Below are 20107 nucleotides of genomic sequence, written 5' to 3'. Positions count from 1 at the left end.
CTATTGTTTTGAAAATGAGATCTTGTGCCATTAATGCAGCTGAACTGAATATTATGCACAAACACAATATTTGGTGCACAAATTAATGCTGTCAAAAGAATGGTTAAAATTTACCTTTTGTTCAAAGAAATAATTTCATTCTAAATAATGCAGCATGATCAATTTTAGCCATCCAAGAGTTTGCTAATTTTCTCATACAGAAAGTTATATATTCTGGATGTCTTTTAAAAATAAAATATTTTAATGGGGCTGGGGTTGTGGCTCAATGGTAGAGCGCTTGCCTAGCATGTGTGAGGAAATGTGTTCGATTGCCAGCACCACATAAACATAGAAATAAATTTTAAAAGGCTTTATTTTTTAAAAAGAAAGAAAAAACATTTTAAATCTCACAAATTGACCTTTTATATCCATCTCTAATAAACCAATATTTTTTTCCTCAGTAATCTCTTGAATGTCTTTCAATGGAATGTCCACACCATGACAAAACTGGAATATTTTTGCATAAGAGACTTTTTACACCTGAAGTGCTGTCACAAGCACTTGTACATTGTATTATTAGAGGAAATAATGCATGATCCTATTTTATAGATGCTCAGTGTTAATTTGACTTAAAATATGTGTAGTATGAGGAACTCTCTCTTAAAAGATGATCTACTATAAAATAGTCTCAGGTCATTTGGATTAGGTAATGCCACTTGGGTCTTTCTTTCCAGTGACATTTAGCAGACCGCTGTCTTTATTCTAGGAAGCTTACAGAATTCCCCAGTTTTCTAGTTGTATAATGCAACAGAATTTAGTTATTACACTTGGAATTTGTGGTCCTTATTCATTTTTTTTTTTTTTTGTACTGGGGATTGAACCCAGGGGCACTTAGCCACCGAGCCACTTCCCCAGCCCTTTTTATTCTTTATTTTGAGACAGGGTCTCCCTGACTTGCTCACAGTCGTGCTTAGCTGCTGAGGCTGGCGATCCTCCTGTCCAGCTTCCCAAGTCATCATTCTACAGCTCAACGCAGTGGACTGAGAGGAGAGAACTGAAGAGATTTATTTTTATCAAGAGAATAAGTCCAAAAATTCAAGCTAAAACTTTCAAATCTACCGTAGACAACAAATAGTGTGTGAACTTGGAATGTAGCTCAGTGTAAATCACTTGCTTGGCATCCCCCTCACCCCACACCTAAGATAGTGGGACTGCTGTTTGTACTTTGTTGATTAAAATTAGGCAACCCAAAGATCATCTAATGTTGATATGAGCTTAAAAAAAATCAGACAGAAAACTTTTATGATCCTATGTGCCTCCCAAATTGAAAAATAAATAAATAAATAAATAAATAAAAAGCATTAGTTGTTCATCAATTAATACTTGCAGGAATGAAGTGGGCACTGTCCTACATGTCTCATAAGCAGGTGGCATTTTACCAGGAGCTAAAGCAGAGGGGAATGGGCACTTAGTGTTTAGCAGATGCAGAATCTCAGTTTGCAATGATGAAAAAATTCTGGAGGTGGAAGGGGGTCAAGGCTACACAGTATTGTGCAGGAATGGTGACTCTCATGTTATGCATATTTTGCTACAATTTTTTTAAAAAGGCCTCCCTCCAGGGTCCCAGCAACCTGCCCAGTGCTGCCTGCTCAGCCCCATCTCCACCCCGTGGCCCTGGGGCCACCTGCCTGCATCATCAGTGGGCTGCAGCTCTTGGCCCCTCCTTCCTGCTACCCTGCTCTTCTTGGCTTCCCACTTTATCTGGGCTATGCTCCCCCTCTTCTGTGCCCTCCTCTTCCTCCTCACCCGCCTCCCCTCCCTCCCACCTTTCTGAATTAGGAGCCGGCCATTTGGGAACTGCTTGCCAAAAACAATCAACTGCTGGGGGTCACTATCCCCTGAGCCCTTTCCTGTCTTTCCTTTCATCTCTTATCAGGTATCCTTTAAGTCAGGTGCATGGGCAGGTGCCAGGGACCCTGGAGTTACTGGCGCTCACGCTGGCCTAGCCCCAGTGGGCTGTGGTGCCAACTTCCCTTTTGTTTGGAAGTCCCATCCCTGCCTCCCCACCACAAAAATGCACCAAGAGCACTTTCAGAAGAGAGGGCATTGAGGAGCATGGGCAGGGGTGAGGTTCAAGTCTGTTCCTGTGTCGGATCCTGGGAAGTCTCAGGCCTCCAGAAAATCATAAAATCTAGGTATTATGGAATGTCTTAGTCCATGTTGTGTTTCTATAACAAAATGCCTAATGGTGGGTAATGTAAAAAGAAAAGAGGATTTTTTTTTTAGCTTATGATTCTAGTGTCTGGAAAGTCCAACAGCATGGTGTCTGGTGAGGGCCCCCTGGCTGCGTCGCAACATGGTGGATGTTATCACATAGCAGGAAAGGAAGCAAGAGAGTGGACAGGGGCCAGACCCACTCTCTTCTAGTGACTCAATCCAACCTGACCCACCCCTGGAGACCAGCATCAATCCATCACTTTCCACTGGTCCCCACCTCTTGAAGGTCCCATCACCTTGGACTTGGATTGACACCTGGTTATGAAGGAACCAGTGACTGAGAAGGTCGTGTTGTTGTGATCACTGAGGCCTGTGACCCAGGCTGACCCCAAGTTCGTGGACCTTGAGGTTTTGAAATGGAAGCAAAACTTGCTTCAATCCCAAAATGGCAGAAAGTTCAAAAGCAAACAAAAAACAAGGCGCTCTCTCTAGTAGCCTGGCCTCTGCTCATCAGCTCCACCTCCCACTGCCGGGCTGCTCCTCGGGAGGAGGCCCTGGTCCTGCCCACCTCTGGGCTGCTCACCTGGAGGCACCTGGTCCTTGTCTCTTCTTGGTCTTATGGGGGTGAGGGCAGCACTTGCTGAGGAATGTGGTCCTTGGAACAAAGGCAGACAGCAAAACACCACGCCCCTGAAATGCCCCTTCCCTTTCTCAAAAACCAACTCAAGGAAACAATGAAAGCAGGCCCCACCGAATGTCCAGAGGCTTGATCTCGGGGAACTCGGACTCTGTCTCACCCACCGGGAACCGGGGCGGTGCAGTCTGTGGACACTGCCTAGACCCTGCTCTCCTGCTGATGCCCCTGTGGCCCCTGGTGCAGAGCAGAGCACTATGGAGGGACAGTGCTTGTGTGACACTGGACACCGTGTCCTGGGGGACGGAGGTGCTACATTCTGGCAAAGCCCCCAAATTACTGTGAGAACCTGAGATGCTACCTGTCCAGCCTGTCACCCCCAGTGCCCCTCAGCAAGCCATTGCACGTCCCAACAAGCCTGACATCTCGCATCTCATCTTCCTAAGGTCTCCTAGCACCTACCTCACTGCCCCAGCAGAACTGGGCTGTGGAGGGTAGCAGAGGGCTCCCCTCGCCTCCCTGAAAGGGCTCTTGCCGACCAGAGGGAACCGCATTAGAGGTGCCTTTGGCTATCCCACCCCAGATGGTTTAGTGACCTTTTCTGATTATAAAAACACACTTACTCGCTGTAGGCAGTTTGAGAGGCAGAGAGAAGTTGCAAAAGACCAACCAAAGAAGGGAACGTTTTTATTTTTTTAAACCTTTGATTGTATTTCAAACTTCCAGAAAGTTGCATAAGAGGGCACCTGGGTACCCTTTACCCAGATTCACCTGTTGGAAATGTTTTCCCCATTTGCTCAGACATGGCAAGAACCCATCACCAATCCATCTACCTACCCACCCGCCCATCTATGCATCTCTAGTAACTATCATTCATTTCTCATTTACATTACAAAATTGTTATTTTGCTACACTCGGGTCTTCCTCAGCTTTGACGTTTGGACACCAGACATAAACAGTCGTGTGACCGAAGTGGACTGGGGATCTCAGGCCCCTGATCTTGTCCTAATTTATACAATGGGACGTGACCATTCACACCTCCCAGGGCCGTTCCAGAGCTGGGTCCTGTCGGACAGGTTGGCGCAGATGCCCACGGGCTCCCCTCTGCAGCTGGGTCAGCACGTGGCTTCACTCTTTGGCCTTTTGCTCTTGTGACCTTGTGAGGAAAGGGGGCGAGGAGGGCAGGGGATGCAGCTCAAGTGGAGTGGACGCCTCGAGGCAGGAGGGGACGCTCTTGTCTCACCCGAGGCTGGGAAGGTGTGTTTTCTTTTTTTTTTTTTTTTTAATTTTAATATTTATTTATTTTTTTTAGTTTTCGGCGGACACAACATCTTTGTTTGTATGTGGTGCTGAGGATCGAACCCGGGCCGCACGCATGCCAGGCGAGCGCGCTACCGCTTGAGCCACATCCCCAGCCCGGAAGGTGTGTTTTCATTGAAGAAATAAACAATATCTTAAAACATATTTTACATGCTGAAACCAAATGGGCCTCAACAGTACCTAGGAGGCGAGATGTAATTAGATTTTGAGGAATATTTGAGTTCTCCCGGAATCCACCTGATCACTCTGGAGAGCCCCTGCCCACAGCCCTCCCGGGGCTGACCAGCAGGTGGCGTGCTTCCATCTGCGAGGCTCAACACACCCCAGGCCCCAGGTCTGTCAGAAGCTGTGGCCACAAGCACAGAAAAGAATCAAGGTGATCCAGCGCCCAGGCCAGGGGAGTGGGAGACTTGGGCTGAAAGTAGATCTGGGGACTCAGCATAATCATCACGTCTGCGAGACAGGGCCAGCCTCTGGAGGAGAGGGGCCCCTTGGGAGGATGGCTGGCCAGGGCTGTCCTGGAGAAGACCCAGGACAGAGGCCAGGAGGAGAGGGGATGTCCTCAGGGATGGAGCCATGTTCCCTGGGCTGGGAGCTGGGAGAGCAGAGAGGGGAGCACGTATCCTGCTGCTGCAGGGCTGGGGCACCGGTGTCGGCTCTGCTGCGACTCCATGATGGGCCTGAGTCCCCAGTTCAGAGTCCCCCGGGTCCCTGTTTCCATCCACCTTCATTTGCATTCTCTGTCCTCAAGGAAATGCTCTTTGGTCTCTGAAGCTTCATGTATCCTCAGTAGAGGGCCCTCCTGACCCGTGGCTGGGCCACCCCTTCCTGGACTCACCTACACACACACAGACATGCAGAGGAGGTCAGAACAGGTGCCCTTGGACCTCCCCTGGATGGCATCTCACCTGGATGCATCTCTACACATGGAAGCTGCATGCCCAGCCCTCTCGGGAGGTCTTGGGCTCCCAGGCTCTGACTTCTGACCACTGTCATTCCCTGAAGCCAGAGGCCTGCTGTTTGGCATGATCACGCAGGCCCAGGGGTGAGCAGGTAGGCAGAGGCAGCAGCTGGACACAGGCCAGTGAGTGGGTGAGTGACCAGCTGTCCAGCCTAGATGGGCGTCCACACCGTCAGGGTCCCAGTCTGAACTGCCCCACTGCACAGGCACACTGAGTCGGGCTGACCTCCCAAGGAGGCAAGATTGACGTGGGAAGCTGGCCCCTGGGATTCATCCCTGGCTCTCAGGAGGGCAGGGAAGGACCCTGGCAGAGGTCCCCACCCATTGTCAGGCCAGCACCACATCGCCCTGTCCTGTACGACGTCATGAGAGTCAGTGTTATTGCCACTAAAGATGTGAGGAAACAGCATCCCCAAGGTCACCCAGAGGGTGCATGCAGGTGGGCAGTGAAGAAAGGTCCAGAAGGTTGGAAAACCTGTGCTAGACCCCTGCAGCCTGGTGCCCTGGAATTGTGTTAGCCAGAGCACTGGTCCAACAGCAGGCTGTGCCTGGGCTGCCTGCCCTCCTCAGGCCCTCAGAAGTCCTGGCTCAGCTGACCAGTGAACCTCACCTTTCCATCTTTTCAGGTTCTTTTGGGGGGCTCATCTCCTGCCCCTGACCAGATTCCTGTCTACTCTTTTTTTGGGGGGAACAGAGACTGAACTCAGGCACTCAACCACTGAGCCACATCCCCAGCCCTATTTTGTATTTTATTTAGAGACAGTCTCTTATGGAGTTGTTTTGTGCCTGGCTCTTGTTGAGGCTGCCTTTGAACTTGAGATCCTCCTGCCTCAGCCTCCAAAGCCACTGGGATTACAGGCCTGCGCCACGGCGGCTGGCTTTGGTCTACTCTTCCTGTTTTGTTTCATTTTTGTTGTTTTAAACAATCTGGGGACAGACACTGGGTGTAGTGAGGCCTCAGAGACCACCTTCCGAAGCAGCTCCTGCGATCTGGGAGCCTCCGCCTTTGCCAGAGGGCGGCGGCGGGTTCCAGACGCGGGGGTGGGGTGGGGAGGCGCAGCTCGGCTTCTCTTGGCTGAAAGGGGCCAGAAGAGGTGGCTGAGAGAGGGTGACAGCGGCCCCTGTGAAGAAGAGGGGTCCAGCCCACAGGACCCTGTTGTCATGAAGACCTGTGCTGTTGGCAGCAGGTCCACCCTGGCCCCTGGAGCCCTACCTCCACTAGTTTGTTCTGCATGCCAGTGTGGCCAGCTCACAAGGCCATGGCGAACTTGCGGTTTTTCTGTTCCTGCTTGTCCGTCTGAGACATATGTATCCCACGGGAATGCCTTGACCTTTTCTGGTCTGATGGACTTATTGTTAAGGGAGGTTTCGGTACCTGACAATAATAGATGTTGAAACTAAATTTCTCCCCCCTCCCTCCTGCTTTTGGGTAGTTTTCCACTTCTGCTGCTTGGGGTATAAAAAAGGTGTGTTAGCAATAAAGAGTATTGACTCCTGGATGAAGAACCTTGGTGTCCTGTGTGTCTTTTAACCTCGCCGTCCCTCGCCGGACTCGGCTCCCTTGGCCGGACGCGGCACTGTGCCTCGGTGGTCAGCGACACCACTGCACGGACGCCCTGTTCCTGCGGCGGAGTCACTCCCCCTGGTCAGAGGCTCGGCCCCCTGTAGGCTGGTATCCGTCTCTTTGTGCCATGTTCCTGGTCCCTTTTTCTGGTCCTGGTGCGTACCATGCTCTGCTGCTTATAGTAGCTGGACAGCTTTTCTAGTTTTTGATAAATGGTGAATGTCCCCTCAGATCCTGATCTTAAAAATGTCTTCATTTCAGTCCCATTTAGTCTGTCATTTGGACTTAAATAGCCTCTCTCTAATATTAAAAAAGAAAGACTGACATCAACCATGGGGACTGCATTTCAGTCCATCTATTTGAGATATTTTATGTCAATAAATGAAATGTTTTTTTTTCTTAAAAATAGAAGCTTTGTGATTTTTTTTTTTAATTTTTATTGGGTCCTGACTTAGAGTTAACAACTAAATAATAGGTTTCCAGTTAGTGTAACTGCTTCCCAGACTGGAGGAGGGGACTGTTTCCAGAATCCCAGATGCACAGGGAGCCCACGTTTCCACTTTTAAGATCAGAGGCTGATTTTGCCTGTTTTCGAACTACATACCAGTGGAGTCCCACAGGATGAACGCACTTACCTGCGCCTTCTTTCATTCAGTATTATATTTATGTTGTTCAGGAGTTCGTTCCTTTTTTATTTCTGTGTAGTGTTCCAGTGCTGGACATACCACCGTGTGTCTACCATCCTGTTGTGGCTGGAGAGATCAATTGTGTTATTCACTGTTTGGGGCTGTGGTGAATAAAGTTTTGTGGGCATTCTTGGGCACGTCTTGTGGTGGGGATAGCTTTCATTTCAGTTAGATTTTCCCCAGCACTGATGTTGCTAAGTCACAGGGTAGGTTTCTCCAAAGTCCTTGTTCCAGTTTACACTCCCCTCAGCAGTGTGAGAGAATTCCCGGGGCTCCACACCCTGGACAGTATTTGATATGGCCAGTCTTCTGAGTTCCGGCCACCCTGGTGGGGGAGGCAGTGGCATCTCATCATGATTTCCGTGTCTCTGATGGCTAATGACACTGCGCACCTTCTCCCGTGTTTGCAAGCCACTTGACACCCTCTTTTGTTAGCTACTTCAAGCTCTTTGCCTCTTTACAACTGGATCCTTCTCCTACTGATTTACTGGAGTCCTTTGTATATTCAGATGAGGAGTCCTTTGTCAGATAGATGTGACGTGGACACTGTCTCCTGGCCTGTGATGCACCTTTTTACTCTCTTTCAGATGAAAATCTGTGCTTTTCTTATTAGATTAATTTCTAGTTGTTTTGTGCTTTTATTCCATATCGTGAGTGGATTTCAAGAGTTCCCAGGTAAAACACTCATCAAGGCTTTGCATTAGCACAGCTGAGAACGTCTATATCAATCCATGGCCGTACCTCAGAGCAGAGAGGGCTCCCCACCCACAGGCCCTGCTGCTCTTCCCAGGAGTCACCTGACCCTCCTAGTTTCTGTTTTACTGGAACTTTCCTTTGACACTAATTTTTTTTTTAACCAGGGATTGAACCCCTGAGCCCCACCCCAGCCCTTTTTTGTATTTTATTTAGAGTCAGGGTCTCATAGAGTTGCTTAGCGCCTCGCTAAATTGCTGAGGCTGGCTTTGAACTCGTGATCCTCCTGCCTCAGCCTCCTGAGCCGCTGGGATGACAGCATGCGCCACTGCGCCCGGCTGTTGCTATTCCTTGATTTACCAAATTTTGGTACTGCCTGCTGCCTCCTGGCCAAGAACACGGGGCCTTGGCCCTGCACACTGCTGGAAGTTCCACTGCCCTCCCTCCCTGCCTCCCTGTCACTGCCCCTGGGTCCTCCATGGGCCGACGAGTGGCCCACTCCCGACCTTGTCCATCAGCAGAGGCCCTCCCCTTCTCCTCCTCCCCCCATCGTCTTTGCATTAGCACAGCTGAGAATGGTGATATCACTACAGCGGCCACATCTCAGCCCGCCGCGTCCTTGGGCAGCCTGTGTTCTTGCTCGCTGTCTTGCTGGGACCACAGATACACATCTGGGCCTCTGCTTTCTCTGGGATGAGGCCAGTTCAGTGCTCAACGTCAGCCATTCCCACATTGATTTTGAACAAAATAATACAAAAATGGAAACCACAGTCACGACATTTTTCACCCCATTGGCCAAGCCCCCCAGGACTGGCCCCTGGTCCCTGCTCCCAGGCGCTGGAGCTTCATGGCTCTTGAGCTCAGAGTCATCCCTCCCCCTGTGAGAGCCCCTGACTCCACCGGGGCAGCGGCCAGCTTCCCTCCTTAGCCATGGCCAGCATGTCTTGCCTGCACCAGAGATCCTTGCTAGGAAAAGGAGGTGTCAGAGACGGCAGGGAGCAGGACACGGAGTGTGCAGCCAGGAGGCAGACCCAGAGGAGCCTGGGGTGGGACCAGGGTCCCCAGCTCTTTCCACAGTGCCTGCAGCCCCCATGGTCTCTCGTTTCTAGCCTCCCTCTTCTCCCCAGCAGGGCCTTCCTGATCCCAGGCCTGTCCTATTCTCCCTCCAGCCTCCCTCCTTCTGGGACCCTGTCCTGCCTCAGGCCTCAGCTCCCCCTTCCCTTCTTTTTTGGTGGGTACTGAGGACTGAACCCAGGGGCGCTTAACCACTGGGCCACATCCACATCCTCAGCCCTTTTCATTTTTTATTTTGAGACACAGTCTTGAACTTGTGATGCTCCTGCCTCAGCCTCCTAAGCCACTGGGATTACAGGCGTGGCCACAGCACCCAGCCAAAAATTGAATCTTCAGTTTATAGAGATAGAGGAACTTGTTATTTCTAGAATTCTTAAAAATTTCTAGGAATTCTGATTTCTCTTCCCCCAATCCTGAAGATGAATGCCTTCAGAGGTCTCCTGAGGTTGCCATGTTAACCCTGTGGTGGTGGTGGGGGCGGGGCTCCAGAGCACAGAAAACCTCACCTCCTGCAGCCTGAGGCTGCTGTGAGAAGGAGGGGACCAGCCCCAGCAGCCTGTCCCCCCTCAGGCGTGGGCCACCCTATGCTTCTCCTCACCCCCCACAGCTGGCCCTGGATGGTGACAGGACTCATCAAGCCCTGTGTCAGGTTTAAATTGAGTGTCATCCAGATGCTTCTCCAAGTGCCCCGGAATTCAAACTTTGTTTGAACTCTGAAATTACTGTTTGCATAGAATACCTAAGCCTGGGAAAGCTCAGACTTCCTGTTGAGTGCTACTTAGTATCAGAGGTCTTTTTTTTTTTTTTTCTTTTTTTTTTAAACCTGTGCATGAGGCTCATTTAATAATTGGGTATGTGGCGTTCACTCTTAAACGCACCATCTCATGGATTTTTCTTTTCTTGCAAGCACTTATCCTGATTTTTTATTTATTTATTTATTTATTTTTAGTTTTTTTTTGGCAGATACAACATCTTTGTTGGTATGTGGTGCTGAGGATCGAACCCGGGCCACACGCATGCCAGGAGAGCGCGCTACCGCTTGAGCCACATCCCCAGCCCTCAGAGGTCTTTACAAAACCGTTACAGACAGTAACAGTGTGACTCCCAGGTATCAGATACTTTCTCTATTGTTCCCGTTCTTCACTGTGATGAGGCAGTTGCCGTCTTACCCCTGAGCCACATCCCCAGCCCCCTTTATTTTCTGTTTGAAGACAGGGTCTTGCTGAGTTACTTAGGGCTTCACTAAGTTGCTAGGCCAGCCTCAAACCTGTAATCCTCCTGCCTCAGCCTCCCGAGTTGTTGGGATTACGGGCCCGCAGCCCCATGCCCAGTTCTTCTCTCGTCTCTGGTAGTAGTGTTATTACTTCGTTAATTACCAAATAATTCAATAAAATAAATATAATGGAAATGTAACTGTCTCCCCACCACCCAACCAACTGGATCCATTCACCGCCCTGGGGCTAATCAATGATTTGGCCATGACTTTTTTATTCCTTATATTATCTTCATCATTCGCTTTTCTTTCTTTCAATGAATTTTAATTGATTCCCAAGCAGGTGGCCCTGGAGTTAGAGGTGAGGGCAGGGAGGGTGGACACTGACTCCAGCGTCTCGTCATCTAAACCAAGCCCAGGTATAGCGAGGGCACCCTGGGTTCGTCTCTCGGGGGGTGACCTGTCCCACCCACGTGACCTCCAGCCACGTCACGTCCAGCACATGGTGAAGCCGGGGTGAGTCAGTGGCTATAACGACACCGCTTTCGAGGAGCAGGCACTCGGGAGCGAGGGGCCTGTGGAGCCACCCGACCTGCTGAGATTCTGGAGTCCGGCCGGGCACACGTCGGCAGGGGGGTGTGGAGTGGGGTGGGCTTCTCCCCAGTTGACTGGCTCCCTCATCCCTCCGCGGAGGGGCACCTCCTGGCTTCTCTCTCTTGACGTCCCTCTTTCTCCTGGCCAGTGTTCGCAGTTGACAGGGCCTCCGCCGGCTCCCTGACCTCACCTTTTCTCTTAACCGCCTGTCCGCATGGCCCACGCCATCCTTGAGCCACTTGGCCCACACCATGTTCTTAAAGGCTGTGGATTTTCTGGGATGTGACCGTGGCTTGCTCAGAGGCACACTCCTTCCAAGACAAGCCTTACTGTCCCCAGGCACATCAGACTGCAGAGGGACAAAGATCTTCATAGAAGCCTTCTTCTACTGGTGAGGGGCTATCAGGAATAGGCTTGAATCTTTTTTTTTTTTTTTTTTTGTGTGTGTGTGTGGTGCTGGGGATTGAACCCAGGGCCTTGTGCATGCGAGGCAAGCCCTCTACCCTCTGAGCAATAGCCCCAGCCCTTTAAATCTTTAAGAAGTCTACCAAAGGGGGGGCGGGATCTTGAGTTGTACTGCTCAATTACAACCCAATAATGCACTTGACTGGGAAAACCCTAGATTTGATCTTCCCCAAATTCAAATTTTTTTAATTTTATTTTTTAACTAGAGACTGTCTTCAGCTCTCCACACTCCCCAGCCTGGATCTGTGTGTGTGTGTGTGTGTGTGTGTGTGTGTATATATATATATATATATATATATATATCTCCCAGAGATTGAGTCCAGGAGTGTTTAACCACTGAGCCCCATCCCCAGCCCTTTTTTAGATTTTATTTAGAGACAGGTCTCACTGAGTTGCTTAGGTTCTTGCTAAATTGCTGAGGCTGGCCTTGAACTCGTGATCCTCCTGCCTTAGCCTCCCGACTGCCTGAATTACAGGTGTGCGCCACTGTGCCCAGCTCTGGATACATGGTTTTGTTTCCTGCAATTTCAGTTACTGGTGGTCAACCATGATCTAAAAATATTAGTGTCTGTATTTATCAAGAGTCAGAGAGAGAAACCACGTTCATATTTTTTTGACAGCATAATATTGCAATTGTTCTATTTTTTATTAGTGATCATTAATCTTTTACTGTGCTTAATTTTACTTTAAAAGGCCATTTGGGGGCTGTGGTGTGGCTCAGCGGTAGAGCACTCACCTAGCACATGCAAGGCCTTGGGTTCGATCCTCAGCACCACATAAAAATAAATGAGTGAAATAAAAAACTAGTCTCTCTCCTTTCATTCAAAAAAAAAAAAAAAGGCCATTTGGTTCTTTATTCTGCTAGGAAATCTCTGAGAGCCACAAATTTAACAGGACATTTTCCATCTTCTATGTCACTGCACCCAGTCTTCCAGTTTTTCTGCTAGTTTCTGAAAACATGAGACCCCACCTTCCCAGCTTTGATGACAGCTCCTGAGATGCCTGTCCAGCCTCCACGCAAATGTTGGCCAGTCCTTGGGCCTGCTCCCCTCCCTGCTGCCTGGCCCAAGGGCAGTGTCACAGATGTTGAGATCTTCTTGTGGCAGTTCTAGGTGTCTCCATCTTTTTCTAATCAGTTCTTTATTGCTGCATACTAATCCACTCCCAAAACAAAGATAGCTTTGATGACTTCAGATAGTTCTGGGATCTTGTACTGATCTCTCATCTGGGTGGCCAATATGGTGGCCATCAGGTATGGCTGGACGGGGCTGAATTTCCAGGATGGCCTCCATCATGTCTGCCTGGGGCAGCTGTCCCTGGGGTCTTTCACATCTCTCTCTCTCTCTCTCTCAACATGAAGGGGTGTGAGTTTCCTGCTTTCCTTGCATGGTGGTAAGCAAATCCCAAGAATGTAGAAAAGGACCCTATAAGACTCTTCGAGGCTCCGCCTCAGAAGTTACATGATATCACTTCTACCACATTTTATGGGCCAATGCAAGTGCCAGGCTGGCCCAGGTACAAGGGGACACAAAATGGACTTTTTGTCTGTTTGTTTTCAGTATGGGGTTGAACCTAGGGGTGCCTTGCCACTGAGCTACACCGAGGGTCTCACTAGGTTGCCAAGACGGACCTCCAACTTGTGATCCTCCTGCCTCAGTCTCCCAAGTCACTAGGGTTCCAGGCATGCACCACCCTGCCCAGCATAAAATAGACTCCTGGTGGGAAGAGTGTCAGAATTCCATGCCAAAGGGCCAGGAAACTAAGGAAGACAGGAAGAAGACATAAACTGTCCCCAGCCCCGGGTGTGAGCCCTGAGAGCCGAATGAGGAAGAGCTGCGGGTGTTGATATCCCCACATCTGGACCTGTCAGGGGACTGTTCCCTCTCCACACGGACAGCTGGGCCTCTGGGCCTGTGCTCTCTGGGAGCCTGGGCTCAGGGCAGGAGGAGGACCGGCCTGGAGGCCTGGGTAGAGGGGGACAATGGCCCACCCAAGCCCAGTGCACCCTGGAGAGGGAAGCAGGGTCGCACAGTACAGAGGGGCAGAGGCGGCGGGTGCTGGGACAGGCTTGGTGCCACCCTGGGCAGCACCGAGAGACCCAGGTTCCGGAGCAGACAGAACTGCTGCCCAGGCCCGCTGTCACCAGCTGTGTGGCTTTGCCCTGTCACTGATGCCCCTGACACTTCTCTGGAGGGTGAGCCCCGCAGACGCTCTGGGAGCCCCTGTCCCCTGCAGGTGCTTGGGTGACATCAGGCCACAGGACGGGGGGGGGGGATGTAAGACCCACCATTTAGGGGGGCGCCGCCATCCTCCAGCCCTGGCTGAATCTGGAGTCTGTCTTGGTCTTCGCTGTTCTGGGGCAGCGAACTGCACCTCCGCTCCCCGACGCCGATGCCCAGCTGCCCCCCAGCTGCCGGGCCCCTGGGGCAGGGGGAGCAGGTCAGAGACCTCCCAGAATCTGCTGCTCCCTCTGCCCCCAGCCCTTGGCTCAGTTTCTCCAGCCAAGACAGTGCCCTTGGACTTGAACTGGAGCCCGAAGAAGAGGGTGGTTCTTGAAATGGGGGTACACGGTAGTCCCCACAGGGAGTACCTCCAAGGCCCCCAGTGGAAGCCTGAAGCCCCAGACAGTACTGAACCCACATAAGCCGGGGTTTTCCTATATATACCCAGGATAAAGTTTGATTTGTAAATGAGGCAAAGTAAGAAATTAACAATAACTCATAAAACAATTGTCACAGTGTACTTACTGTAAGGAGGTCTGTCAACGGCCTCAGGGTGGGTAAGATACACACCATGACGAATATGTTGGACAAAGGGCTGATTCACGTCCCAGAAAGGACAGACAGAATGGAAAGAGATCTCATCACGCTCTTTAAAACTGTGAATTATTGCCAGATGAATTAACACGTCCTTGAAATCCCAGCAACTCTGGAGACTGAGGCAGGAGGATCACAAGTTTGAGGCCAGCCTCAACAACTTAGCAAGAACTTGTCTCAAAATAAATTAAAAAAATAAGGGCTGGGGGTGCAGTTCTGTGGTAAAGCACCTCTGGAGTCAATACCAATACCACAAAACAAAACACAAAAGAAAGTATGAACTATTGATTTCTGGAATTTTCCATGAATATTATCAGACCTCCATTGACCACAGGTAACTGAAACTTGGGAAAGCAAAACCTTGGATGAGGGGGAACAATGTGCACTAGTTACCATAATAATGAAAATCAGTGGGAAACTACTCATATGTATACTTTTTTTTAAATACTTATTTTTTAGTTTTAGGTGGACACAATATCTTTATTTTACATTTATATGGTGCTGAGGATCGAACCCAGTACCTCATGCATGCTAGGCAAGCACTCTACCACTGAGCCACAACCCCAGCCCTCATATGTATACTTTTAAGTGTTTCATACAGATGAACCAAACTATGGGCCTCCAGTTTGTTATAATCATCACAGCAAGAAAGAAGCCCTCCTTCTGCTCCCCACCCATCCTGCTCACAGCCAGCTCAGCCTTCCAGAGGTGTCCTCTGCTCATGAGCGCACCTGACCAGACCCTTTGCCATGAATTAAACGTGCAGACAGGAGCTTGCAAGTGTCTCTGGGTTCCTAATTCACACACTGGTATCCTCCCTACGCTAATGTCTGAAATGTATTAAGAAAAAAATTGAGCAGGGGCATCAGTCAATACAGGTCAATGCTCAAGCTGTGGGGACACCTTGACAAGTTTCCCTGCTGTGTGGAGGGCACCTGGGGAGCCCCTTCTGCTCCCCGTCCCTCCCCCCATCTCCCCCAGGAGATCCACTCTCCGGATTCCTAACACAAGTGAGTTTAGTTTCCCCCTCCCTTCCTACAAATGCCGGCACAGGACAGAATCCTCCGTGTCTGGCTTCTATCCCCAAACCCGCAGGTCAGGCCACCCTCCGTGTCCCTGAGGAACTGTGCCTCTCACGGCTGGTTGCTGAATACTCTTCTACCAGGGAGTCCACTGTGTTTTCTCGTCAGCTCTGTTGTTAAAGGACATTTGGTTCTGGGCATGGTGACCTTGGCAAAGGGGTGGAGGATTTAAAGAGAGCCAGGGAGCTCGAGATGCTAAAGCCCACCTCCACCGGAACTGTGCTCTTACTACAAAACGTGCCCACTCCCCTGTGCCCACTCCCCTGTCCTCTCAGCCTCCTTAAACTTTTCCATCAGAGTGGGAATGGGCGGACGCTGTACTGTCTTGGTCCTGATTCATAGTTCCCTGATTACGAGGTGAAAATTAAAGTGATCTTTGCTTTTAACTGTTTTTAAGGGAAATCCTACACCCTTTCTTCTGGAAATACTGAGTTTTACCAGCCCGCTATTGGCTCTCCTGCCAACTCATTAGATTCCATAGCCTCATTCTTAAAAATTGGCAAATCTTCATCAATCCTGTTAAGACAGAGATGAAAATGCTCCCCCTCCCCAGGGAGCAACTGGGAGAGGGAGGTTATGTCCAAGAGGCAGCTCAGAGGACCCATTCAGTAAGCCTACACGTCAAAGTCTCCCATTCACAGAGGTCAGCTCCCATTTTCTCTGCTGTTGGACACTTATGTGAACACTCATAGCTCAGAGGGGTAAGAGCCCAGGGTCACAGCCTGAATTCCAACCCTGCTCCTGCGAATCAGTGGATTTAGACATTTGGCAAGTTGCTTGGCTCCTCTGTGCTTCAGTCCTGTCACATAAAGCGAAGAGACTAAAAGAACTTCCTTATTGGTGGTTGTGGAACCCAAATGGCTTTGCTTCTGAATGAATCTGTAGCTTCACATAGGAAGAGTGCTCAATCCCCACACACTGAATATTGTAGAAGTATTTTCTGTTATCTGTTATCAGAAATCTGTCCCTGAGAACATTAGAATTCATCTTGCAAAATGTATTTGATTTACTATAAAAACTATAAAGCTTCACTGACAGAAAGTAAAATAAATGAATAAAGACCTGAATAAATGGAGAGGTATACCATGTTCATGGATTGGAACACTCAATATTAAGATGTCAATTCTGTGGATTCCATGCAATCCCCATCAAAGTCTCAGGATTGGCTAGGGGTGGTCAGCTCTTCTCCCCCCTATGGTAACTCTGTAATGTGACCCAGGCAGAACTACATTTCCCAGAACTCCTTTTTGGTAGTTTCAGTTCAGGGTGGGTCACCAGAGAGACAATTCTGGCTGACTTTGAGGGAGGAGTGAAGTAGCCACCATTTTGCAGCATGTTCACGTGTCCTTGGTCTGCCAACTCTCCCCTGTGGTGTGAAGCAGCAACTGGGTCTGCAGTTGCTAGAACTTTCCCTACATGGTCCTTGATTGCCCTGGGCCAGATGTGTGTCCTTAGCCCCTTGAGGAAGGGCCCCAGCAAGGCACCATTAAGTCAGAGGCAAGAACGATGCCCCTGGTCTCCAGCCTCGTTACTCCACCACTGCAGTGTGTGGGTTCCAGCTTGTCCTTGCTCTTCACACCATGCATCCATCATCCCAGCTGCCTACCCTGGAGACGTCACATGGAGACACTCCACAGAGGTGTCTTGACCAATCGCATGAAGTTGGATTCCTATAAGAAATCCTTACTGGAATACATCACTGTGGTTCTGCTCTGGGTTGAACCCTGTCCAACTCATTAAATTTTTTTTTTAAATACTGTTTTTTTTAAAAAGTTGTCAGATTTGTGGAATATAAGTTAAAGAGTACATGAAGAAGTTTTGCTTCATCAAATGTACATCTTAGAAAAGAAATATTTAAGGTAAGTGATCCATTCAAGAAGTTGAAAGAGGAATAACAACAAAATCAAGATCTAGTTCTTTGAAGAAAATAAAACTAAAAATCTGCAAACAAAGCAAAGGTAAAAATAAACTAAATATGAATGAAAATGGCAACGGAATTTTAGAGAATGTAAAAAGTCAGAAGGGAATATGAACACACTTGTTCCAAGAGACTCGAAAACTGAGGCACAATGAACAATGTTCTAGAAAAAAAAATGATAAAAGGACACTAGAAATAAAACACATAAATCAACCCTGAACTATTAAAGGAAGGTGAATTGTGAAGGCGTCCGCATAGGCAACGGCATCAAAGTACAACCAGGAGGTTTCAGGGTGAGTTTGAGGGACCCTGTAAGAAATGGAACTGAACTCACACAGGAAAGGGAAAAAAGAAACTTCCATAATTGATTTTGGGAAGTTAAAATCATCTTGATTGAGAGCCGGGGGAGGTGGTGCACGCCTATAATCCCAGTGGCTGGGGAGGCTGAGACAGGAGAATCGTGAGTTCAAAGCCAGCCTCAGCAATGGTGAGTCACTAAGCAACTCAGTGAGACCCTGTCTCTAAATAAAATACAAAATAGGGCTGGGGATGTGGCTCAGTGGTCGAGTGCCCTCGAGTTCTGAGTTCAATTCCCGATACAAAAAAAAAAAATCACCTTTATCAAAAACTGGTCAAGAAGAATTTAAGAAAGACCAATTCTAGCCATGTGTGATGGTCAGCTTTTCTTTGCTGTGCCCAAAATACCTCACAAGAGCATCCTAGAGGAGGAAGAGTTTATTTTGGCTCATGATTTCACAGGTTCATGGTGGTCAGCCAAGTCCATAGTTTGGGGCCCCAGGCAAAGCAAAACATCCAGAGGAAGGGTGTGATGGTGCTCCCCCTGGCAGCCAGGAGACAGAGAGTGGGGGAGGGACGTCAGGGAAGATGGACCCCAGTGACCCACCTCCCATAGCCACAGGCCACCTGCCCGCAGTCACCATCCAGTTCAAGGTAGGATGGACTGATCAGTTGGGCTGCAGCTCTCACATCCAATCATCTCATCTCTGAATATTCCTGCATCGCTATAGGAGCTTTTAGGGTGACACCTCGTATCCAAACTGCAACACCACACTTATTTACTTTTAAAAAAGCAAAAAAAAAAAAAAAAAAAAGCAATTAAAATGCTACTAAACAGGCCTTTAGCCAAGGAAGATTTTAAAAATCTCAGGCTTATAATTTCCTATTTCTGGGAAGGCAGTCTCTGCTAGGTCTGCAGCTTCCAATATGAGCTGGGCTGGGGTCAATGTCACACACCCCACAGGTTCTGCCCAGCTTGGGGACTTGGGCCACCTCACATGGGTGCACCTGTTCCTGCCTGTGAACCTTGAATCCCTGGATGGCAGAGGTGGCCAGAAGTCCCTAGTCTCCCTCTACGGTGATGATCAGGTAGAGGTGCAGGTGAAGCTCGGTGTGGCAGAGCCCAGCACGAACACTGACTTACGGGCTCAGCTCTTCATGATGACACGCAACCGCAGACGCCCCCCAGACAACCAAGGCTGCGGCAGCCTCATGGCAGGATTTTTTTGAGAAATGAAAGGGAAACATAGGAGGCTGAGGCAGGAGGATCGCCAGCCTCAGCAACTTAGCAAGACCCTGTCTCAAAATAAAATTTAAAAAAGGGCAAGGGACATAGAAAAGAAAAGGAAAGAGGTCACATTTCTTGGGAAGAATGTCCCTCAGCTGCCCTTCCCCAGGGAACCTCATGTCCTTCAGTCCTCTGTTCTCTGCTTCTCAATGTCACTCACCCCACATGCTCACTCCTCCCACCCCAGCCCCTGTAAATCCCCTTGGAAACCTGGCTCTGTCTCAGTCCTTTCTTCATTATCCCCCTCCACCCAGCACCCCGACTTCCTCTGTTTCAAATGCCTGGCGGCTGAGGCCTGCGCAGCCTCCCCCACCCCCATCCCCTGCTCTGTGGGACCCCACCCCAGGGGCTCGACAACGCCCTGCCTGCAGAAGGCCACGAAGAGAAGCACACCCCCTCCAACTTTTCATTTCTATAAATATTTATTTGTTTTTAAAATATTTGGCATTACATGGGGCTGGGGCTCAGCAGTAAAGCTCTTGCTTAGCATGGGAGAGGCCCTGGGTTTAATTCCCGGCACCACATAAAAATAAACAAATAAATAAAGGTATTGTGTCCACTTGCAACTAAAAAAAAATTAAAAAAAGATTGGACATTATAAATCAGTGGGAATGAATAAAATGTACTCGATCATGTCAATAACTCTCACTATAAATATGTATATGCACATATAGCTCCTGCACACACACACACACACACACACAGTATATAGGTGTACGTGTGGTTTTCTAGTCAATATAATTGGTGATTGGTGATTTGGGGTCTATCCCTGTGCCCTACTTCCCTTTCCGTTTTCTAGAGGTGAACTCTGCATCCCCTGAGAAGGGTGCGGGGCAAACACTGTCCACTGTGCGTCTCCCTGAGGGCCACTTGCTCCCACCAGGGCCCTCCCGGGGCTGCCCTGTCTTCCTTGCCTCCCGCTGACCTGAGAGTCTCCCCTAACCCTGACCTGGGCTGGGGAGGCAGGTGGAGCCAGCCCCGGAGCCCTGGGAGCCAGCCGGGGGGCGCAGGGTGTGTGCAGGAGGGGAGTCCCAGAGGGCAGCTGCACTCCACGCTCTCCACGGACCCACGGACCCACGGAGAGCTGGGCCTGTTGAATTTTCTTCCTCAAGTGGGGGGGGGAGGCAGGGGACAGGGACTGTGTCTGCCACTTAATTGGTGCTGCTGTTACTGGCTCTGGGCTGTCCCTGCTTCTCCAAGAGCCCACGTGCACCCTGCTGTTGCCTGTCCATGGTACCTGGTAGCTGGTGTCTCCTGAGGTGCACAGAGGACATTTCAGTGAGGTCCTAAGGTGGAGGGGCGTCCC

Source organism: Marmota marmota, unplaced genomic scaffold, assembly GCF_001458135.2.
Source record: "Marmota marmota marmota unplaced genomic scaffold, marMar, whole genome shotgun sequence".
Lineage (NCBI taxonomy): Eukaryota > Metazoa > Chordata > Mammalia > Rodentia > Sciuridae > Marmota > Marmota marmota.
Note: the sequence above shows the minus strand (reverse complement) of the source record.